At 44.1% G+C, this 24,870-nt stretch overlaps 1 long non-coding RNA gene and 2 other non-coding genes across 4 annotated transcripts in view; all 3 read right to left on the reverse strand.

The window, feature by feature from the left end:
- LOC132537017 (uncharacterized) overlaps window positions 1-24,870 on the reverse strand; it is a 196,730-nt gene that overhangs the window by 43,591 nt on the left and 128,269 nt on the right. Inside the window, exon 1 of one of the 2 annotated variants that reach the window (XR_009548530.1) lies at window positions 3,353-3,393. The exons of the other annotated variant lie outside the window; for it this stretch is intronic. This is a non-coding gene — a long non-coding RNA (uncharacterized LOC132537017). Of the gene's footprint in view, window positions 1-3,352; window positions 3,394-24,870 lie in introns of those variants that run through there. 2 annotated transcript variants of the gene reach the window in all.
- LOC132537178 (U6 spliceosomal RNA) lies at window positions 10,358-10,464 on the reverse strand. The gene has a single exon (XR_009548641.1). It is a non-coding gene; the product is annotated as a U6 spliceosomal RNA (small nuclear RNA).
- Window positions 20,255-20,361, reverse strand: LOC132537218 (U6 spliceosomal RNA). The gene has a single exon (XR_009548680.1). It is a non-coding gene; the product is annotated as a U6 spliceosomal RNA (small nuclear RNA).

Raw genomic sequence — 24,870 nt, forward strand, 5'->3', positions numbered from 1 at the left:
GGTTAAGGGCAGATGGCGTGAAATGCAAGGAGTGGCGTAAGGATCCCCAGCTACCCACATGCAGGGGAGTCACTTCACAGGTGGTGAAGCAAGTCTGCAGGTGTCTATCTTTCTCTCCACCCCTGTCTTCCCCTCCTCTCTCCTTTTCTCTCTATTCTATCTAATAACGAAGACAACAATAATTACAACAACAATAAAAACAGTAACTATTTTTCAATAGTGACCCACTTTTTTTAAGCTACTTATAAATACAATCAACATTACAGTTTCTTTTGCACCTCCCTAATAACAAGTGTAATATTTTTATGTATTTATTGACTACCTGTACTTTTTCTGTACCCTATTCATAATATTTGAAAAACTCTAAAGGCCCATGTGTCGTTTTCTTTTTGATGTTTCATTGTTGTTGCTAATGCTATGGCTGCTGCTCATTAGCTATAGGACTCTATCATCATTATCAGCTGTCTTCATTTAATTTATTTTATTCATATATAATAAATATATCATTTATGTTATTTTTATTATTACCTACAGGACTCTAACATCATCATCAGCTGTCTTTATTTTCTTTATTCATTTTGAATGTATGTAGAGACAAAGATGAAGAACCGAGGTGCGGAACTGTTCTACTATTTCTAAAACTTTCCGCCATCCTCACCTAGCGAGTGGGGACTGGAGCTGGAACCCGGGTCACCAACATGGCAACTTAAGTGCTCTACTGCGTGACACACTAACTGCCCACTTTTTTCAATTTTTAAGAACTTCCCATAGTCTTGAATACTCAGATTGTCTCCAGGCATGTCACTCATCTAACTTCCTTATCTTCCACTGACCCTGCTGGGGAGCCAGCATAATGGTTCTGTATGTCAAAGGCTTCCATGCCTGAGGCTCTGAAGTCCCAGGATCAATGTTCAGCTCCACCATAACCCAGAGCTGAGCAGTGCTCTGATCTTTCTCTTTTTGTATCTCTCTCATTAAAATATATAGAATTGGGAGTCCGCTGGTAGTGCATCTGGTTAAGTGTACGTGGTGCAAAGCACAAGGACAGGCATCAGGATCCCAGTTAGAGCCTCAGGCTCCCCACGTGCAGGGGGTTTGCTTCACAGGTGTGAAGCACATCTGCAGGTGTCTATCTTTCTCTCCCCCGTATTCCCCTCCTCTCTCCATTTCGCTCTGTTCTTTCCAACAACGGCTACAACAGTAATAACTACAGCAATAAAACAAGGGCAACAAAAGGGAATAAAGAAATATTAATAAAAATATTTTTAAAATATATAAAGAATATATATATATTTTTAGGGTCCGGGCAGTGACACATCTGGTTGATCCCACATGTTACAGTGCACATTGAACCAGGTTCAGGCCTCTGATCTCCGCCTGAGTTGGAGAAAGCTTCAAGAGTGGTGAAGCAGGGCTGCAGGTGCATATCTGTCTCTCGCCTTCTCCACCTCCCCCTCCCTTCTAAATTTCTCTCTGCCCTTTCCAATAATAGTCTGTTAAAAAACATATATATGTACTTTAATTTCTAATATTTAATTGTATGCTAGTCCCAAGACATATGCACAGCTATGTTTATATAGCTATATAGTTGGTAAGTCAAAATATGGAAGCAACCTAAACACAGACAACTAGATAACTATGTTAGAATGGAGGATGGCTGGTGATGCACATAGCTGAGACTGCTCTTACCATACACAGGGACCTGGGTTTGAGCCCCTACTCCCCACCAGCAGGAAGGATTTTTAATGAGTGGTGAAGTAGGTTTAAAAGTCCCCCCCCCCTCTCTTTTTTTTTCTTTAATTTCCCCCCCCCCACCCCGTGTAATTGCTGTGGCTCAGTGCCTATGCTACAAATCCACTGCTCCTGGAGGGTATTTTTTCCTTTTTTTGACCTTGTTTTTTATCTTTGTTGTAGTTATTATTGATTTTTATTTCTGTCATTGTTGTTGGACAGGACAGACAGAAATTGAGAGGAGGGGAAAACAGAGGGGGGAGAGAAAGATATGATTAGTGAAGTAAATGAATAAATCAATTAACAGATTTTTCCTTTTTTTGCCTCCAGGGTTACTTATTGCTGGGGCTCAATAAGAATCCACTTTTCCTGGTGGCCTATTTTTTCATTTTATTGGATAATACAGAAATTGAGAGGTGGGAGTCAGGCGGTAGCAGAGCAGGTTAAGCGCATGTGGCTCCAAAGGCAAGGACCGGCGAAAGGATCCCGGTTTGAGCCCCGGCTCCCCACCTGCAGGGGACTTGCTTCACAGGTGGTGAAGCAGGTCTGCAGGTGTCTATCTTTCTCTCCTCTTCTCTGTCTTTCCCTCCTCTCTCCATTTCTCTCTGTCCTATCCAACAATGACATTGATAATAACTACAACAATAAAACACCAAGGGCAACAAAAGGGAATAAATAGGTAAATATAAAAAAAAGAAATTGAGAGGTGAGAGGAGGGAGAACGAAGGACACACTAGCAGACCTGCTTCGACTCTTGTGAAGCGACACCCCTGAAGGTGGGGAGTGGGGTTTGAAACTTGATCCTTGCATGGGTCCTTGTTCTGAGTACTATGTGTGCTTAACCAGGTATACTGCCAGCCCCTTCAATATACATATTTAAAAATATTTTATTATCTTTATATATTTATTGATGGGATAGACAGCGTAAAATTGAGAAGGAATGGGGGTGATATGGAGGGAGACACCAGCAGCACAGCTTCACCACTCATGAAGCTTTCCCCCTGCAGGTGGGGAACAGGGGCTTGAACCTGAGTCCTTTAGCATTGTAACATGTGCTCTCAACTAGGTGAGCCACCACCCAGCCTCTCCCTCAAAATATTTTTTTCAAGACAGCACTTCTTGGTGAAAAAAATAGGAGACTTCACCTCTCTGGCTAACAACACCATCAAGTGTGGTTAGAGGTGCAGAGGAGCAGGTCTGAGTTTTGTTTTTTCCCTGAGAACATGTAGCTGAAAACACGGAAAATGGGATGAAAAAGACACTGGGAACAGGTGAGTTTGGGACAGGGGTATTGATGCCTTTACATTGTGCAATGCCTGTTTTCTACTTTCATTATTTTAATTAAGTATTTTACCTAAAACAAATTACACTGAGATGACAAAACAAATAGAAAGACCCAGCAACTATATTGTTCCCCAGATGTACAAATCAGTATATTCTTTAGTGTACTAAAGAAAACTTTTAGCAAGGCAGGTCTGAGTTTTGTGCCACAGTAAGGGCTGGTCAGGATGGATGAAATGTGTGAAGACAATTAAGCTTAATACTAAACAGCTGCTATTGAGAGAGTTTTGAACTGCTATTTTAAATCCAACCATCCCAACTTAAATATTTTGACACTCACCCATCAATGTGTCTGGGGTCTCATTTTCCTTAGAAGTCAGACACATCTGATGCTGTGCAACCTTGAATAATAATTTTTTAAAAACTGGGGTTACAACCCACGTTTCACAGGATCTACTTGAAGAAAACTTGTCTTTAGCTTCCCAAAGGTTCACAAAAAATGAATCAAGTAAAAATGTAAATTCTCTTAGCTCCACAGACTTGACTACAGTTTGAGAGTAAACATTGTTGATTTCAGTAACTCTTGGACAGAGTGCATAAGAACACTATATATTTGAAACACTACTGTCAACACTGTATTTCTTCTTGCACAGTGACTGTTTCCTTGTAAATGACAGATATATATTCTAGCAAACTCAGCACTTTGTAAATCAACTTTAAATACAGATCATAGTTTCAAATACTCCCTTGCAAGGAAATATATTGTATCCACATAGCAGTTAAAGTGCTCCTTAATGTAGGGGGGAAGAGGGAAACACCTTGAAAATGTGAGCAACTTTCAAGAATAGAGACCAACTCTCAAATGATCAAAAATTAATGTTAACTAGGAAAAATGCAGAGGTAGCAATTACTAGGAAGAGGGTCCCAGGACAGGCTGGGAGTAGGGATGCGAACATCTCCTGAGACGGAGAGAGTGCCAGATTAGGTGATCATTCCAGCCAGATAGGTTCTGTATATGCTGGGATGCTGTCTCTCTGTCTCTCAGTCCCTGCCTTTGCCTCTATCTCTGTCTCCATATATATAAAATCGGGCATGTCATGAAAAATATTTTAAAAGAGAAATATAACTCTGAACATGATCTAAAGAAATGCTTCCTGAAAAGTCCGATCAAAGTATTATTCTGAGTCTATATGAGAAATAGTCTCATTATTAGTAAGGTACACCAAAGTCATTAAAGGCAAATACCGGGGGCTGGGCCATACACAGCGGGAGAAGCACACATGGCTCAAAGCACTAGGATGGGCATAAAGATCCCAGTTTGAGCCCCCACTTCCTTATGTGTGTGGGGAAGGTCGCTTCACTAGCAGTGAAGTAGGTCTGCAGGTGTCTGTCTTTCTCTCCCCCTCTGTCTTCCTGTCCTCTCTCAGTTTCTCTCTGTCCTGTCCAACAACAACAGGTATAGCAACAACAACAACAACAACAAGGGCAATGAAATGGTAAAAATAGCCTCCAGGAGCAGTGGATTCCTAGTGCTGCCACCAAGCCCAATGATAACTATGGAGGCAAAAAAAAAAAAAAAAAAGACTAAAACTCATAGGGTATACATGACCTTCAGAGACAAGCACATACTCAGTGCATATAGAAAGGGAAAAGAGGAGATTTGTGTGGTAGTGCAGCTGATTATGCGCCCATGGCTCAAAGTGCAAGGATGGGGGTAATGATCCAGGTTGGAGCCCCTGGCTTCCCACCTGTAGGGGAGTTGCTTCACAAGCAGTGAAGCAGGTCTGTAGGTGTCTATGTGTCTCTCCCCTCTCTGTCTTCCCCTCCTCTCCTCATTTCTTTTTTTTTTTTTTTCCTCCATGGTTATTGCTGTGCTCGGTGCCTCCACCATGAATCCACAGCTCCTGGAGGCCATTTTTCCCCCTTTTTGTTGCCTTAGTTGTTGCAGCCTCATTGCGGTTATTATTGCCATTGTTGACATTGCTTTGTTCTTGGATAGGACAGAGAGAAATGGAGAGAGAAGGGGAAGACAGAGAGAGGGGGAGAGAAAGATAGACACCTGCAGACCTACAACACCGCCCATGAAGCGACTCCCCTGCAGGTGGGGGGCCGGGGGCTCGAACCAGGATCCTTACACCAGTCCCTGCGCTTTGCGCCACGTGCGCTTAACCCATTGCGCCACCGCCCGACCCCCTCCTCTCCTCATTTCTGTCTGTCCTATCCAACAATGATGACATCAGTAACAACAACAACTACAACAGGGGATTTGATTTGGTTGGTAGTGCAGCAGGTTAAGCACAAGTGCGCAAGCAGAAGGATCACCATGTGGATCCCGGTTTCCCTCCCCCCGCCCTTTGTTGTTCTTTTTGTTTATCATTGTTGCTGGAATAGGACAGAGAAATTGAGGGTGGGGGGGGAGACAAGGAGTAGGAGAGAAATACAGACACCTGCAGACCTGCTTCACTTCTTGTGGAGTTACATCCCTGCAGGTGGGGAGCTCAAACCAGGATCCCAACCCCTAACCTTAAAGCTTTGTGCCATGGGTGCTTAACCACTGCACTACCACCCAGCCCCCAAGAGTGCTTCTTCAGTAGTTCCAGTTCCAATCAAAGCCAAATTATGAGTGGTCTGGGAGAAGGAGGCAGAGTGGATAAAGTACAGGATTCTCAGGCATGAGGTCCCAAGTTCAATCCCCAGTGCCACATATACCAGAGTAATGTGCAGATTCTCCCTGCTCCTCTCTCTCTCATTAATGAATAAATAAGATCTTTAGAACAAAAGAAAAATATCTCTGAAGATGGGTAGGTTGCACCATGGATGAAATTAAGAGTTTCTAAATTGTAGGTCCTGAGCCCAATCCCAAGCACTGCATATGCTATAGAGTGCTGCTTCTGTGCCCCTCTACCCCTTTCTGTAGTTCATGAAATTAAAAATAATTAAAAAGCTATATTTTACCCACATCAGTCCGTTCTCCAGCAAGTTTACTAATGTGTTAACTCAAACTTCTTTCTCAAGCTGTTTCTATTCAGGATTTGTATCATAACTGTCTAAAGAGAAAATTGGTTTAAAGGTCATTTTTATGAAATTTTTTATGGAAATTAAGATACTTTCAAGTTGTAAAATAAAACATATTATTACATAGATTTATTATGACTCCCTGTGGGTTCAGAAATAAATAGCTCTGCCAAGACCATACTGCAAAGCGCAAGGACCAGCAGAAGGATCCTGGTTCTGGCCCCCAGCTCCCCACCTGCAGGAAAGGTACTTCCCAAGCAGTGAAGCAGGTCTGCAGGTATCTGTCTTTCTCTCCCCCTCTGTCTTCCCCTCCTCTCTCCATTTCTATCTGTCCTATCCAACAACAACAACATCAATAACTACAACAATGTTAAACAAGGGCAACTAAAAAGGGAAAATAAATTAATTCATTAAAAAAACCATACTCTAATATTTTCTCCTTACAGAGTCTAAGGTCAAGGGGCAAGAAAGGGTTTTTCCCCCACTACATTTTTCGATATTTCCTAGACTTTGAATTACATATGTATGTAGTTTTATTCAAATGTGTAAGTTCTACTAAAGTGTATGTATCATTTAAATAAGCAAAGTATGTATACTCTTGTTCTCTTCAAATTGTATAAATCTTTTGCCTCTTAAGTAAACAAAGTATCATAATAATTTAAATTATAAAAAAAATAAAGGCTGCCACTGTCTGTGAGGTTGTGCAGTGGATAAAGCTTTGGAGTTCTTAGGTGTGAGGTCTCAAGTTTGGTCTCCGGCATCAGATGTGTCAGAGTGATGCTGTCTCCTTCTTCCTCTCCCCTATTTCTCTCATAAATAAATAAATCTTTAGAAACAAAAGTAAAACCTGAATGGTATTGAAAGAGAATGTGGAAGCCCAAAATACCCAGATTTTTTAGTTATTTGCAATAAACCTTGTAGCATTTTAGGAAAAGTGGGTTGCATAACAATAAGCATTATAGTTACTGTCACTAGTCACTTTGATTTAGATATCTTAGTTTTTCCTACTTTTGTCCTTTCCACTTTCCCTACCCTTGTTTTAGCCTGCAGTAGTGTAAGTGACAGTGCAAATGATATATTAATCCCTTGCCTGCGATGGTCTCAGATTGCAGAGGAGCATCAGTAGGTAGACTTGAAGCTAGGAATTCGGATTTCCCAACCATTACTTCTTAGCAAACCCCTTCTTGCACAGACACAGAGAGCCTAAACATTCAAGTTATTTCTTATTCTCAATGGAGTATATTTTCTATATGTCCTGAGATATTTTTACTTGGTCAAGAATAATGAAATAACATTTTTAATATAAAGTAACCTTTAAAAAGTCTTTTTTCTTTTTGTTTGGTAAGAGAGAAAGAAATAGAGATGGAAAGGGGAGATAGAGTGGAAAAAGAAAGTGAGACACATTAAGATAGTGTTTCACTGCTTGTGAAGCTTCTGCCTGCAAGTGGGGATCAAGGGCTTGAACATTGGTCCTCTCACACTATACATGTGCACTCACAAAATGACCTTTAAAAAAAGATGAATATATTGATGTATTTTAGTACAACAGAGTTTTATACTACATAATTCTACTATTGCCAACAGATGTTTTCTACTTTTAAATTTAAAATGAAAAAATGGGGTCCGGGAGGTGATGTAACCAGTGGAGTGAACATGTTACAATTCGCAAGGACTAAGGTTCAAGCCCAAGATACAACCAGCTGAGGAGAAGCTTCACAAGTGGTGAGGCAGCTCTGCAGGTGTCTCTCTGTCTCCCCCTCTACATCTTCTGTTCCCTCTCCATTTCTATCCAGGAAATAATAAATGAATAAAATATACAGGGGGCCAGCAGTGGTGCATCTGTTTAAGCACAGAAATTTCAGTGCATAAGGAATCGTGTTCAAGTCCCTGGTCCCCAGCTGCAGGGGGTAGGGGAAGCTTCACAAGTGGTAAAGCAAGGCTGCAGGTGTTTCTCTGTCTCTCTCCTTTTCTAACTCCTCCTCTCCTCCCAATTTCTCTGTCTCAGTCCAATAATAAATAAATATATTAATATATATAAATGAAAATTGACTTTAAAAATTAAAAAAAAAATGAAATAGAAAAAGGGGGAGAAAGAGCATGTGATAAACATCACAGTACCTGCCATCATGCCTGGTGCTCCCATTTTGTGTTAGGGCTAAACACCAAGTCTGCAAGCATGGTGATGTGATGTGCACTCTACTGGGGGAGCAAGCTCTGGACCCCTTCGTTTATTTATTTTTATGGATAGAGCACCACTCAGAACTTCTGTATGTTGGGGATCAAACTTGGGGCCTCCTGCATGTGCAGTATGCAATTTACCAATAAGCTATCTGTCAGTTCAATGCTTACAATTTTGAGATAGAGACCTAAGCACAGATCTACTATCCACTGAACTTGGCTTGCTGTATCTGTGTTGCTGTTCAGTGGTGCCAGGAATCAAGCCCAGGGACTCCCGTATGTAAGGCATGTGCAGAGTGACTCTTCGAACAGTTGTTAAGTGATTCTACTAAATAAATCTTATCTGCAGTGTCCTGAGAGGTGGTACAGTGAATAAGACATTGGACTCTAAAGCATGAAGTTCTCAGTTTAATCTCTGGCATTGCATAGGTCACAGTGATGGTTCTTCCCTTACTCCTTCTCATTAATAAATAAATCTTTATTTTTTCCTTTCCATTTTGTTGCCCTTGTTGTTTTATAATTATTGTGGTTATTATTATTGTTGTTATTGCTGTCATTGTTTGTGGATAGGACAGACAGAAATCGAGAGAGGAGGGGAAGATAGAGAGAGGGAGAGAAAGATAAGACATCTGCAGACCTGCTTCAGCACTTATGAATCGACCCCCTGCAGGTGGGGAGCCAGGGGCTCAACCCAGGTTCCTTACACCAGTCCTTGTGATTTGCACCTCCTGCACTCAACCTCCTGCACTACCACCTGACCCCCACCTTTCTTTCTTTCTTTCTTTCTTTCTTTCTTTCTTTCTTTCTTTCTTTCATTTAAATGTATATATATATATTACCTGCAGTCTTTTGGCATTTTGCTGTTGACACCTGTCTTTCTCTATAATCTTCTGGTAAAGCCTACCTCGAAGCACATGCAGAGCAATTTCTTTGTTTTTTATCTGGGAGCATTCTTGCTGGCATTCAACTACAATCCCTGGAAAATTACCAAGACCAAAGACAGATGGGACTTCCCACAAGGCAAACTTAAACAGAACTAAGATGTTTAAGACAAGAAAACATGAATCAGGAAGTTACTACAAAAGATTAAGAACATTTTAGATTTAACAGGCTTTAGAAATGATACCTAAGGGAGCCAGAAGGTAGCACAGTGGGCTAAGCTCACATGGCACAAAGAGCAAGGACCGTTTAGGATCCTGGTTCAAGCCCCCTGCTCCCCACCTGCAGAGGAGTCGCTTTACAGGTAGTAAAGCAGGTCTGCAGGTGTCTCTCTGCCTCTCTATTCCTCTCTATCTCCCCCTTCTCTCTCAATTTCTCTCTGTTGCTATCCAATAACAAACAAAAAAAAGATACATAGATTGCTTTATGGAAAACTGGGAATTATTATGCAAGTACATACATAACTTTTTTATTCATAAAAGAGAATGAGAGCATCATTATGGTACATGCAATGCCAGGAATCAAACTCAGGACCAGAAGGCGGCTCAGGGGGTAAAGCACATGCTTTACGTAGCATGTGGCTGGGGGTCTGATCCTCCACACTGCAAGTGCACACCACAGGCAGGCAATGGGAGGGACTCCGTGCATAGAGGAGCAGTGCTTTGCATGTCTCCCTCTCTTAAAGGATACAGAATGGAGACGGGCAGGGAGGCTTCTCAGCTGTCCCATGCAGGTGCAAGGTTCTGGGTGTGATTGATCCCCAGGCACAATATTTGAGAAAAATTTTTAAAAAGTCTTTGTATTACTTAAAAGATGTACAGTTAAGAGAACAATATTACCATGATTTTTTTCAAAAAAGCCAATCTGCAGCCCTGGAGGCTGGCACAATGGTTGGAGTTTTGGACTCAAGCATGAGGTCCTGAATTCTACCACCAGCATCACATGTTACAGACTGATGCTACAGTGTTTTCTCTCTCTCTCTCTCTCTCTCTCACTATCTCTCTCTCTTTCTCCTCCCCTTCTCCCTCACTAATTAATAAATCTTTTAAAAGAGCTCCAGCATATGTAGAAACAGGGTTCAGACAGACCTAGGATCCCACACATGCAAATCCAGACCTCTTACCACTGAACCACCTCCCAGCTTGCATTAACTGGCTCTTTAAAAGATTTTAATTATTTATATGTGTACATATATTTAATAAACTTTTTTTGAAAAAATATGGTACACTTCATGAATTTGTGTGTAATCCTTGAGCAGGGGCCATGCTAATCTTCTCTGTATCATGCCAATTTCAGTATATGTACTACCAAAGCTAGGACTATATTATAATCTTATTTAAAAAGTGTTAATAGATGGAGACAGTTGGAGTCGGGTGGTGGCACAGCGGGTTAAGTGCACATGGCGCAAAGCTCAAGGACCGGAGGAAAGATCATGGTTCGTGGTGAGAGCTCCTGGCTCCCCACCTGCAGGGGAGTCCCTTTACAGGTGGTGAAGCAGGTCTGCAGGTGTCTGTCTTTCTCTCCCCCTCTCTGTCTTCCCCTCCTCTCTCCATTTCTCTCTGTCCTATCCAACAACAACGACATTAATAACCACAACAATGTTAAGCAACAAGGGAAACCAAAAGGAAAAATAAATAAAAATTTTAAAAGAGTGGAAAAGAATAGAAAAGACAAAAAAGAAAGGGAGACAATGAGACCTTGGTGACAACAACAACAAAAAAATAAAATAACCTATTTATACTTTAGAATTGCAAAATGGCTAGGGCAGTGGATCTGTAGGCATTAAGTCCTGAATTCAATCCCCAGATTTGCATGTGCCATAGTCATGCTCTGCTTCTCTTTTTGGTATTAATAAGTAACATTTTTTTTCTTTTTTTTAATTTCCTTTTTTTTAAAACCACAGTTCCTGTCAGGTTCCTACCCAGCTCCAAGATTGGCTCCTGCCTGGCTCTGCCCAGCTCCTATTGCAGCTCCCACCTGCCAGTGCGCTGGCCGCCCTGTTGTGTGCAGGCGGACTGAAGTCCCCCCAGGACTGTCCTCGCAGACACAAGAGCCCCAGGCGCCCCCCCCCCCCGCCCACCCCCCATGGCGCAAGGAGCCCAGCCAGGCCCAGGCCTCCTGAAAGGGGTGGGGGGGGGCGCTGGGAGTGGCCTCCCTGGACCAGCAGTTTGCAAAGTGCCAGACCCTCAGCCCAGACCCAACCCGCAGCCTGGCAAATGGCTCAACAGGGGTTCCAACCAGCCAGCATGGGGCACAGCTCAGAAATGCATGTCTCTTCGAGAGAGACAGAGGCAGAGAAAACACTCCAGTTCTAGAAGTGTGAGGAGACCCCCCCAACCTGGACCCACACCCCGCACCCAGGCCTTCACCTTAGTCTGGGAGCCTGGCTCGCCATGTTGCCCCAGGCCAAACTCCAGGTTCAGGATTCCAAACAGCCGTCCCCCGAGGACCTCATCGTGGGCCACACCTAGGAAGGACAGCGGGCGCACATTTCGGAAGGGCGGGCGCGCGGAAAGTTCTCTGGGCCTGGCAACTCCCGAAGCCAAGGCAGGCTGGTGGGTTCCACTGGGGTCCCCTCCTGCCCGGGAGGTTGGGGTGGGCGGGAGGCGCACTGCCCGGCCTCGAGCTGCCGGGGCGGGTCCTCACCCTCAGGGCGCTCGGAGCCGCAGGCATGGACATGCTGGGCGAGGCCCTGGGACCCCAGAACCCCTCTCCTGGCTGGAAGGAAAGGGAAGGCCAGGCCGGCTGCCTAGACTCTCAGACGGGATCCCTGCGCTTGCGCTCCTGGAAGCCGAAAACAGCGGGATCTGGGGCGCGCAGCCACCCTTCCAGGGTGTCCCTGCCCGGGGTGTGGGGTCTGGGGGCTCGCGCACACCTCCCCCGGGTGCGCCCCTGCCGGGGGTGCGCATGGCCCTTATCCGGGGACCGCCCCGCTCAAGGCTGCTGGGTCCTGGGGGTTGTGGGGGGGCGCGCAGCCACCTCTTCGGGGTGTGCCTGGCCCGGGGTAAGGGGTCCAGCGGCGCTGGCGCCTCTGAGGCTGTACCCCAACTTCGCCCCTCCCCCCACCCAGCACCTTCCTGGGCGGGCCCCACACCTGAGCCTTCCAGTATGGGTGGCACCGGGGGCCACTTACTTGGAATTGGAGGAATGGCAGTAGATGGGCCGAGCATGATGGACCTGGCCGCTGCTGTCCAGCACAGCACCGTCATGACTCCGCAGCAGTACTTCCACGCAGGGAGCCTCCGCACAGTCATGGCCCGGCGCTCAAGTTGTGGACCTGGCCCCAGCGCTGGGGCCTATGGGTGCAACGCAACGCAACGCAATGCGGCGTGGGGGTGACGGGGCCTCAGGGCGAGGGCCGCAGGCTCCATGGCACTGCGCTGGAAGCAGCTGGGACAAAGAGAAGAAGGGAAGACAGGGGGAGAGAAAGACACCTGCAGACCTGCTTCACCTACTGTGAGGCCAGGCCCCTGCAGGTGGGGAGCTGGGGGCTCGAACCAGGATCCTTAGGCTGTGCGACCTGCGCTAAACCCGCTGCGCTACCTCCGAACTCCCTTTTTTTAAATGTTTTATTTATAAAAATGAAACATTGAGTAAACCATAGGATACGAGGGGTACAACTTCCAACAACGACAACAACAATAATAACTACAACAATAAATCAACAAGGGCAACAAAAGGGAATAAATAAATAAAATAAAGTATTTTTTTTAAAAAAGAGGGGTACAACTCCACACAATTCCCACCACCAGAACGCTGTATCCCATCCCCTCCCCTGATAGCTTTCTTGTTTTTTAACCCTGGGAGTATGGACCCAAGGTCATTGTGGGATGCAGAAGATGGAAGGTCTGGTTTCTGCAATTGCTTCCCCGCTGAACATGGGCGTTGACTGGTTGATCCATACTCCCAGCCTGTCTCTTCCTTGTCCTAGTGGGCAAGGGCTCTGGGGAAGCAGAGCTCCAGGACACATTGCTGGTGTTGTCTGTCCAGGGAAGTCTGGTGAGCATTATGCTAGCATCTGGAACCTGGTGGTTGAAAAGAGTTAACATACAAAGCCGAACAAATTGTTGACCAATCATGGACCTAAGCTGGAATAGTACAGATAAAGTGTTGAGGGGATTCTTAAGAAATTCTTTAATAATTTTAAAATAGGCACAGGTGGTGGTGACCTCAGTTGAGCATGCACATAACCATGACTAAGAACCCAGGTTCAAGGCCCCAGTGCCTACCTGCTAGGGGGTGGGGTTAAGCTTGACAAGCAAGCAGAGCTGTACGTGTCTTTCTCTCTCTCCATTATCTCCCTTCCTTGTATGAATTGCCTTGTTCTATCAAATCAAAATTTAATTGTAAATACAAATTCCTTAAAAATAATCTAAGCGAAGTCAGGAGGTAGCACAGTGGGTTAAGTACACCGGCTCTCAAACTGCAGAGGGTTTGCTTCACAGGCAGTGAAGCAGGTCTGCAGGTGTCTATCTTTCTCTCCCCCTCTCTGTTTTCTCCTCCTCTCTCCATTTCTCTCTGTCCTATCCAACTACAAGGACATCAATAAGAACAATAATAACTACAACAATAAAATAACAAGGGCAACAAAAGGGAAAATAAATATTTTAAAAATTTAAAAATATTTTTATTATCTTTATTTATTGGATAGTAACAGCAGAAATCAAAAGGGAAAGGGGAAGTAAAGAGGGAGAAGAGAGAGAGAGAGAGAGAGAGAGAGACCTGCAGCACTGCTTCACCATTCACAAATCTTTTCCTCTGCAGGTGTGGTGGGGACTCAAATACAAAATAAATTTTAAGAATATAACTCAACTCATTTTGTGTTGATGGTGTTAGGGTTTAGAGACAGACTTAAGTTTGAATAAAATCTAGAGACAGGATGTAAAGTTCAAAATCTCAGAGCCAGAAAAAGAAATAGGGCTTTGCCCAGACCCATCCCTGCTACCTGCACGATGAGACTGGCTGAAAGAAGAACAAAGCAGTAGTAATATAATATACCTTTGGAATATATATCCCTTAGAATATAATATCCCTTTGGAATATATATCCCTTTGGAATATAACATTTTAAAAATAGGCCTACTAGCTATCTTCAAAACAGAGACCCCAAATCTTCATCTGCAATATTCCAGCCTTTAGGTTCATGATTGGTCAACAATTTGTTTGGCTTTATATGTCAACTCTTTGTTTAGCCACCAGGTTTCAGATGCTACCAAGATGCCTACTGGACTTCCCTGGACAGAAGACTCCACCAATGTGTCCTGGAGCCCCACTTCCCCAGAGCTCTGCCCCACTAGGGAAAGAGAAAGACAGACTGAGAGTATGGATCCACCTGTAAACAACCATGTTCAGCATGGAAGCAGTTACAGAAGCCAGACCCTCTACCTCTGCACACCATAATGTCCCTGAGTCCATACTCCCAGAGGGTTAAAGAATAGGAAAGCCATTGGGAGGGGATGGGATACTGAGTTCTGGTGGTGGGAATTATACCCCTCTTATCCTATGGCCTTGTCAATGTTTCCATTTTATAAATAAACCTTTAAAAAAGAATAGCATATATAGAGAGTTGGATGCAAAAAAAATCAGTGGAAGCTCCTTTAAAAGCAAAAAAATGGGGGCAGGTGGTGGTGCACCTGGTTAAGTGCATACATCATAGTGCACAAGGACCTGGGTTCAAGCCCCTGGCCCCCTACCTGCAGGGGGAAAACTTCACAAGTGGTGAAATATAGCTACAGGTGTCTCCATCTCTTTCCCTTTCTATATGCTCCTCCCTTATCAATTTCTCTATTTCTATCTAATCAATCAGTCAATCCAGACATAGATAATTAAAAAAAAAAGAGGCATCACATGCAGAGAAACTCCCCTCTCCCTCTAAGCTGAGGGGAGACATTTGCAGAGTTTCTTCTGGCCTAAACAAAGTGCTGGGTGAAGATTTTGCCTCTTATTTTGTATTTCTTCTCACCTATAAAGGAATGCAAATGGGAGGGTGGGGTAGGTAGGGGTTCACTGGGTTTAGTGCACATAGTATAAAAGCACAAAGACCCATGCAAGGATCTTGGTTGGAGGCCCTGGCTCCTCACCTGCAAAGGGACACTTCACAAGCAGAGAAACAGGTCTCTATCCCTCTCTATATACCCCCTCCCCTCTCAGTTTCTCTCTGTCATAGCCAAAATAAATAAATGAATGAATCAATAAATATATGGCTGCCAGCACCAGTGGATTCATGGTGCTGGCCCTGAAACCTGGTGATAAGCCCAAAAGCAAAAAAAAAAAAAAAAAAAGAAAAAGAAAGAAAGGAAAAATAAACAAAGAAAGAAAAGCCAAGAGAAAAAGGGGGGAGTCAGGCAGTGGTATACTTGGTTAAACACACAACAATGGAGAGGGACCTAGATTCAAGCCCCTGATCCTCACTGCAGGAGGAAAGCTTCAAAAGTGACTAAGCGGGGCTGCAAGTGTCTCTGTCTCTCCCTCCCTCTCTCTCCCCCTTCCATCTCATCTCAAGTTCTGGCTGTCTCTATCCAATAAATAAAGATAGTTTAAAAAGAAAAGAAAATTAAAGAAAGGAAAAAGTTAAGCTACTAAAAACAGGCTTTCCAGAAGCAGTTTGTTTCCACTCATTTGCTCTGTAACAGGGGACCTCAAAAAAGAGCTTTCTTATTTCAAATGCCAATTTGATGTAGACTTCTGTCATGTAAATTAATTTTTCTATTATTATCTTTATTTATTTAATGGATAGAAACAGCCATAAATTCAGAGGGAAAGTAGGTGATAGGGAGAGAGACAGAGACACCTGCAACATGGCTTCACCACTCAAAAAGTTTTCCCCTTGCAGATGGGGGCCAGGGGCTTGAACTTGGATCCTTGTGCACTGTAACATGTGTGCTCAACCAGGTGTACCACAATCAGGACCCCAGGAATATTTAAAATAGTAACTTGCCAAAAAGCAGTTAGCAGTCACACTCCAAGGAGACTGTTCTAGCATCAGGAAACACTTGTAAACACCCCCCCCACACACACACACACACACACAGACAGGCTCCAGGGGGCAGAGGAAGCCAGTCTGACCTGGGAGTGAAGTGGGCAGGGCATAAATGTGGCCCTGGGTCCTTCCACCTCAGTGGGCCCCCTCCCCTACTCTTTCAACATTCTCAGTTCAGATGACAGATTTACAAGCAAGATAAAGGGACCAAGCCAAGAAGGAAAGGAAGATAATAGAATATTAACAAGGGTTGGGCTGTAGCGCAGTGGGTTAAGCAAGGTGGTGCAAAGCACAAGGATCAGCCTAACGATACCGGCTAGAGCCCCCAAATTTGATTCCTTAATAAACCAGGCCCCCAAATTTGATTTCTTAATAAACCAGGCCCCAAAATTTGATTCCTTAATAAATCAAAGATACAGTAAGCACATTCAGTAATATTACCTTAATATCTTGGACTTCATATCCTACCCTGTGGTCAGTGACACTATTCTGGGTGAAATTGTAGGTCTGGATTCTTTCTGACTGGGTTCTTGTTCCAACCTGTGTAGAGATAGAAAGGAATTCACATTTTAATATAATTACTATCTTTACTACAATGGAAAAGGCACCGCAAATTCTTTTCTAAGGATTTCTATTTCTGAAGGTCAGGCACATACAATTGACAAAGAGCAAGAGTGGAAGGAATTTAATTGTTTAAGACTCTTGTTATCTCAGGTTTACTTATGGAGTAAGAGTGTTTCTTTTTCTTTTTTTTTTTCTTCCTGCACTACAAATCCACTGCTCCTGCAGGCCATCACACCCCCCCCCCGCCTTTTGTTGTTCTTTTTGTTTATCATTGTTGCTGGATAGGACAGAGAAATTGAGGGTGGGGGGGAGACAATGAGTGGGAGAGAAAGACAGATACCTGCAGACCTTCTTCACCACTTGTGAAGTGACATCGCTGCAGGTGGGGAGCTCAAACTGGGATCCCAACCCCTATCCTTGAGCTTTGTGCCATGTGTGCTTAACCCGCTCGCTGCACTACCACCCAGCACCCAATAGTGCTTCTTCAGTAGTTCTAATTCCAATCAAAGCCAAATTATCAGTGGTCTGGGAGGAAGAGGCAGAGTGGATAAAGTACAGGATTCTCAGGCATGAGGGACCAAGTTCAATCCCCAGTGCCACATATACCAGAGTAACGTGCAGATCCTCCCTGCTCCTCTCTCTCTCATTAATGAATAAATAAGATCTTTAGGACAAAACAAAACTATCTCTGAAGATGGGTAGAGGTTGCACCATGGAAGAAATTAGAGCTTCTAAATTTTAGGTCCTGAGTCCAATCCCAAGCACTGCATAGGCTAGAGTGCTGCTTCTGTGCCCCACTACCTTCTGTAATTCATGAAATTAAAATAATTAAAAAACTATATTTTACCCTCATCAGTCCGTTCTCCAGCAAGTTTACTAATGTGTTAACTCAAATTTCTTCCTCAAGCTATTTCTATTCAGGATTTGTATCATAACTGTCTAAAGAGAAAATTGGTTTAGGTCATTTAGGTCATAAAAAAGGTCATTTTTATGAAATTTTTTATGGAAATTAAGATACTTTCAAGTTTTAAAATGAAACATATTATTACAAAAATTTATTACAAATCCCTATGGGTTCAGAAATAAATATCTCTGCCAAAACCATACTGCAAAGTGCAGGGACCAGCAGAAGGATCCTAGTTCTGGCCCCAGCTCCCTGGACCTGCAGGAAAGGTACTTCACAAGCAGTAAAGCAGGTCTGCAGGTATCTGTCTTTCTCTCCCCCTCTGTCTTCCCCTGCTATCTCCATTTCTCTCTGTCCTATCCAACAACAACAACATCAATAACTACAACAATGTTAAACAAGGGCAACTAAAAAGGGAAAATAGATTAATTCATTTAAAAACACCATACTGTAATATTCTCTACTGATAGAGTCTAAGGTCGAGGGTCAGGAAAGGGTTTCCCCCCACTTCATTTTTCTCTATTTCCTAGATTTTGAATTACATATGTATGTAGTTTTATTCAAATGTATAAGTTCTACTAAAGTGTATGTATCATTTAAATAAGCAAAGTATGTATACTCTTGTTCTCTTCAGATTGTATAAATCTTTTGCCTCTTAAGTAAGCCTACCTCGAAGCACATGCAGAGCAATTTCTTTGTTTTTTATCTGGGAGCATTCTTGCTGGCATTCAACTACAAGCCCTGGAAAATTACCAAGACCAAAGACAGATGGGACTTCCCACAAGGCAAACTAAAACAGAACCAAGATATTTAAGACAAGCAAACATGAATCAGGAAATTACTACAAAAGGTTAAGAACATTTTAGATTTAGCCGGCTTTAGAAATGATACCTAAGGGAGCCAGAAGGTAGCACAGTGGGCTAAGCCCACATGGCACAAAGAGCAAGGACCGTTTAGGATCCTGGTTCAAGCCCCCTGCTCCCCACCTGCAGTGGAGTCACTTCACAGGTAGTAAAGCAGGTCTTCAGGTGTCTCTCTGTCTCTATTCCTCTCTATCTCCCCCTTCTCTCTCAATTTATTTTTGTCGCTATCCAATAACAACAAAAAAAAAGAAAGAAAGAAAAGAAATGATACATAGATTGCTATATGGAAAACTGGGAATTGTTATGCAAGTACAAACTATTGTATTTACTGTGGAATGTAAAACATTAATTCCCCAATAAAGAAATTAAAAAGAAAAAGAGAGAAAGGAAGAAATGATACCTAACTTAAGATGGTAATAACTGTTGACTCACCTGTAAATAAGGAAGCTTCACAGGCGGTTAAGCAGTGCTGTTGGTGTCTTTCTCTCTACCTCCCCCTATGATCTCAGTTTCTCTGTCTTTATTCAATAAACAAGTAAAGTAAAATAAATTTTGAAAAAATACTTGTAAATGGTTGCTCTGATACTGATATCTTGAGGTGTTTCCTATATGAAGGCTGAATGTAGCAACACCTATGGATGAGGATGATTCTTTCTCCAAGTTCTGCCTCCCAATCCCACCCCAGCACATTCATTTACTTTCAAAGATCAACATACAGCAGGGTATTGTGACCCAAATGTAGATACACACCTTGTCTGGCTAAAGGGAACTAAGTCAGCTTGACCCATTTCAATCACAAATACAGAGATGTTGAAAATAACTTATATAGAGAGACCAATGCAAAGAAGCTACCCAGTGTCTTAAAAAATTATAGTGACTGTTCTTTCCTTTGCCTTGGTTCTAAATTTGTTGAATTTGGATTTTAAATGGGCCTGGACTACTGTTGAGTCCAGTTACCCGCCTAAATCTAGGCGCAGGTTGTCTGTTTCTTAAAAAGAAAACATAACATAACATACATTAATTAAAAACATAACATAAGTAACATACATAACATAATTTTTTTATTCATGAGAGAGAATGATAGTATCATTCTGGCACATGCAATGCCAGCAATCAAACTCAGGACCAGAAGGCGCAGCAGGGGGTAAAGCACATGCTTTAAGTAGCATGTGGCTGGGGGTCTGATCCTCCACACTGCAAGTGAAAACACATGCAGGTAATGGGCGGGACTCCTTGCATAGAGGAGCAGTGCTTTGCATATCTCCCTCTCTTAAAGGATACAGAATGGAGATGGGCAGGGAGGCTTCTCAGCTGTCCCATGCAGGTGCAAGTTCTGGGTGGGATTGATCCCCAGGCACACTATTTGAGAAAAAAATTTAAAAAGACTTTGTATTATTTAAAAGATTTACAGTTAAGAGAACAATATTACCATGATTTTATTTAAAAAAGCCAATCTGCAGCCCTGGAGGCTGGCAGAGTGGTTGGAGTTTTGGACTCAAGCATGAGGTCCTGAATTCTACCTCCAGCATCATATGTTCCAGACTGATGCTATAGTGTTTTTCCTCTCTCTCTCTCTCTCTCTCTCTCTCTCTCTCTCCCCTTCCTTTCTCCCTCACTGATTAATAAATCTTTTAAAAGAGCTTCATCATATGTAGAACCAGAGTTCAGACAGACCTGGGATACCACACATACAAATCCAGATCTCTTGCCACTGAACCGCCTCCCAGGTTGCATTAACTGGCTCTTTAAAAGATTATAATTATTTATATGTGTGTACATATATTTTATAATCTTTTTTTGAAAAAATATGGTATGCCTCATGAATCTGTGTGTAATCCTTGAGCAGGGGCCATGCTAATCTTCTATGTATCATGCCAATTTTAGTATATGTACTACGGAAGCTAGGACTATATTATAATCTTATTTAAAAAGTGTTAAGAGATGGAGACAGTTGGAGTCAGGCAGTGGCACAGCGGGTTAAGCGCACATGGCGCAAAGTTCATGGACCAGAGGAAAGATCGTGGTTCTAGCCCCTGGCTCCCCACCTGCCCGGGGGTCCCTTCACAGGTGGTGAAGCAGGTCTGCAAGTGTCTGTCTTTCTCCCCCCCTCTATGTCTTCTCCTCTTCTCTCCATTTCTCTCTGTCCGATCCAACAACAAGGACATTAATCACCACACAATGTTAAGCAACAAGGGCAACAAAATGGAAAAATAAATAAAAATAAAAAAGAGTGGAAAAGAATAGACAAGAAAAAAAGAAAGGGAGACAATGAGACCTTGGTGACAACAACAACAACAAAAATAAAATAACCTATTTATACTTTAGAATTGCAGAATGGCTAGGGCAATGGCTCTGTAAGAATTAAGTCCTGAATTCAATCCCCAGATTTGCATGTGCCATAGTCATGCTCTGCTTCTCTTTTTTGTATTAACAAATAACATTTTTCCTTTTTTTAATTTCCTTTTTTTAATTTCATTTAAAAAAAAAAAACCGTGGTTCCTGCCTGGTTCCCACCCAGCTCCAAGATCAGCTGCTGCCTGGCTCTGTGGGGCTCCTAGTGCAGCTCCCACCTGACAGCATCCTGGCTGCCCCATTGTGTGAGTAGGCAGACTGCAATCTCCCCAGGACTGTCCCCACAGACACAAGAACCCCAGGCGACCCCTGCCCACCCCCCACCACACACGGAGCCCTGCCAGGCCCAGGCCACCGGGACAAGGGGGGTTGGGGGTGGGTGTTGGCAGTGCCCTCCAGGACCAGCAGGTTGCAAAGTGCCAGACCCTCAGCCCAGACCCAATCCACAGCCTGGGCCCAGGGCTCAACAAGGGTTGGAGCCAGCTGGCTTGGAGCACCCCTCTGAAATGCATGTCTCTTCCAAAAGAGGCAGAGAAAACACTCCAGTTCTAGTAGTGCGAGGAGACCCCCAACCTGGACCCGCACCCCGTGCCCCAGCCTCCTTCACCCTAATTTGGGAGCTTGGCTCGCCATGTTGCCCCAGACCAAACTCTAACTTCAGGATTCCAAACAGCCGTCCCCCGAAAACCTCGTTGTGGGCCACACCGAGAGGAAGGACAGCGGGTGCACATTTCGGGTGGGCGGACACGCGGAAAGTTTTCTGGGCCTGGCTGCTCCTGAAGCCAGGTCGGTGGGTTCCGGGGTCCCCTCCTACCTGGGCGTTTGGGGTGGGCAGGAGGCGCACTGCCTGGACTCCAGCTGAGCTGGCGGGTCCTCACCCTCGGGCACTTGGAGCCACCAGCACTGACACGCTGGGTGAGGCCCAGGGACCTAGGACCCCTCTCCTGGCAGGAAGGAAAGGGAAGGCCGGCTGCCCAGACTCTCAGGTGGGGTCCCTGTGCTCGCGCTCAAGGAAGCCAAAAGCAGCAAGATCTGGGGGCGCGCAGCCACCCTTCCAGGTTGTCCCTGCCAGGGGTGCGGGGTCTGGGGGCTCGTGGACACCTCCCCTGGGTGCGCCCCTGCCGGGGGTGTGCATGGCTCCATCTCGGGGACTGCCCTGCTCAAGGCCGCTGGGTGCTGGAGGTTTGGGGGGGTGCGCAGCCACCTCTAAGGGGTGCGCCTGTCCCGGGGTACTGGGTCCGGGGGCGCTAGCCCCTCTGCGGCTGTACCCCGACTTTGCCCCTAAAGGTAACCCGGAAATTGGGAGAAGATACCTGGATGTCACAAAATTGACAAGAGACTGATAACAAATGACAATAAATCAATCATATGACTCAACAATAACAACAAAACAATTAAACCCATTATTAAATCACTAATAAAAATAGGAAAAAAAAACAACCAATGTTCCTCCCTCACCAAGTGTACAGAGAACATGTTTTCTTTAGTATTTTTGTTAAGCTAGCTAAGCTAAACTCTTTTCTAAATATACTACAGAATGAATGTGGAGCTTCAGAAAGTTACTAAGAAGGTAGCTAGCAGATAGTGTGCTTCTGTGTTTTTATAGATTTTTTTCTCTTGCTTTCTTTAAATTAGTGATTTAATAATGATTAAGAAGATTGTGGGATAAGAGGAGTACAATCCCATACAATTCCAGTCACCAGAGTTCCCTATACCCTCCCCTCCACTGGAAGGTTCCCTAATCCTTATCCCTCTGGGAGAATGGACAAAAGATTTCTTCTTTTTGCCTCCAGGCTTATAGTTGGGGCTTGGTGCCTGCACTACAGTCCACTGATCCTGGAGGTCATTATTTCCCATTCTTTTGTCCTAGTTGTTACTGCTGTGGTTATTGTTGCCATTGCTATTGTTGTTGGATAGGACAGAGAGAAACAGAGAGGACAGGAAGACAGAGACTGAAAAGGAGAGCAACACCTACAGTCCTGCTTCACCACTTGTGAAGTGACCCCCCCCCCCCCGCAGGTGGGGAGCCAGGGTTTCCAACCAGGATCCTTAGGCCAGTCTTTGCTCCTTGTACTGTGTGCACATAATCCACTGCACTACCGCCAGGCCCTGAATTTGCTTTATATTTATATAAATCTTATATATATATATATACATATATATAACACTTGTTAATTATTTACAAGATGCCTTCAAATTCTTCTATTAAATTTTTATTTATTCATTTATCCTTTTGTTGCCCTTGTTGTTTCAAATTCTTAATAACAGCTGATCCTATTATTAATATTCCCAAATGTGTACAAAGAGAGGAAAGGCTACGTAACTAAGAAAGACTACTAACCACAGTCTAGAAACATTTTTTTCATTATGGGACTATATCAATTCACATCTAGACCATCCCCAAACAGCAGTGTTGTTTCCTCTGATGTCTGCACATTGGCTTCCATATAGTGTCTACAAGGATATGTACACTGAATTGTTACTGTTTACCTGTTTGCTACAGATTTAAAGATTCTTTTAAGTTCTTTTTTTTTAATATTTATTCCCTTTTGTTGCCCTTGTTTAATTGTTGTAGTTACTATTGTTGTTGTTATTGTTGCTCTTGTTGGATAGGACAGAGAAATAGAGAGAGGAGGGAAAGACAGAGAGGGGAGAGAAAGATAGACACCTGCAGACCTATTTCACAGCCCGTGAAGCCACTCCACTGTAGGTGGGGACTTGGGGGCTCAAACCGGGATCCTTAGGCCAGTCCTTGTGCTTTGTGCCATGTGTGCTAAACCCACTGGGCTACCGCTGAACTCCAAGATTCTTTAAATGTGCTTTTAAAAAAAAATATATATATATATATTATTTTCCCTTTTTTGCCCTGGTTCATTTTTATTGTTGCAGTTATTACTGTAATTATTGATGTCATTGTTAAAAATGACAGAGAGAAATGGACAGAGGAGGGAAAGACAGCGGGGGTGGGGATAAAGATAGAGACCTGCTTCACCATCTGTGAAGGACTCCCCTGCAGGTGGGGAACCTGGGGCTCGAACAGGGATCCTTAGGCGGGTCCTCCTGCTTCGTGCCACCTGCGTTTAACCTGCTGCACTACCGCCCAGCTCCTCCAGATTCTTTTAACTATTTTCTCTCAACATCATTGTTTATTTATTTTTTTTAATGTTCTGTGTTTTGTTTTCCTCACCAGGGTTATTTCTGGGTATTGGTGCCTGCACAAGGAATCTATCATATTTTACATATTAATTTGCTTTTGTTACAAAAGGCTTGGTTATAAAATCCTGCGCCTCATAGAGCCTGGCTTAGCAACCACCCCTAAAAAAGCCCGGTGCGCTAGCAGGCACTTGGAGAGCAGGGCATAGGCCACCCCCTGCCTGCGCACGCCTTCCCCCCACCACAGTCACCACAGCCGAGGCCACCCCGCACCAGTGACCCCACACCTCTCCTTTCCCGCGGGTCCCAGAGCGTCACCACACGGAATTGACCAAGGAGGTTGGGGGGGTGCAATGTGCCGCCTGCCCCACCACCACCACCACCATGGCGGCTGCCCCTCCTGCACCGGAACCGGAGTCCCAGTCAGCATGTAGCCCTCTCGCTGGTCAGCCCCTCCATGGGTCTCCCAGCTACTGGGCTCACAGGGCCAAGGAGGGACCGTTGCACCTCCGCGGAGCCCCACTAGGCGCCCTCCATGTGTTAGGGTCCGGTAATCCACAGAAATCACCAAGAGACCAGAGCTATGTAAAATCAACAGAGTCTTTATTAGCTGGCGCCAGGGACGAACACACTGAGCCACCACGCAGTGGTGGTCAGTAATGCTCGACCCCCTCTATAGTTTCTATTGAGATTATATAGGGTTTAGGGAAGGGGGGCTACTTGACAAGCATCCTGTTAGTTTAGTTAAAAAAAAGTGTTCCCAAGCCATAGCAGGAGGAAGCAGGGGGGTAGGGGTTGCGACTTTTGGTTATCTTCCCTTCTGCCTGGTCAGCAGGATGTTGCAGGTTGGGGAGTTGCCTTTGTTAATTGTCTCCCCTCAGCAGGAAATGTTTCCTTAACTGATTCTTGTCA

The sequence above is a fragment of the Erinaceus europaeus genome, chromosome 2 (assembly GCF_950295315.1).
Source record: "Erinaceus europaeus chromosome 2, mEriEur2.1, whole genome shotgun sequence".
Classification (NCBI taxonomy): domain Eukaryota; kingdom Metazoa; phylum Chordata; class Mammalia; order Eulipotyphla; family Erinaceidae; genus Erinaceus; species Erinaceus europaeus.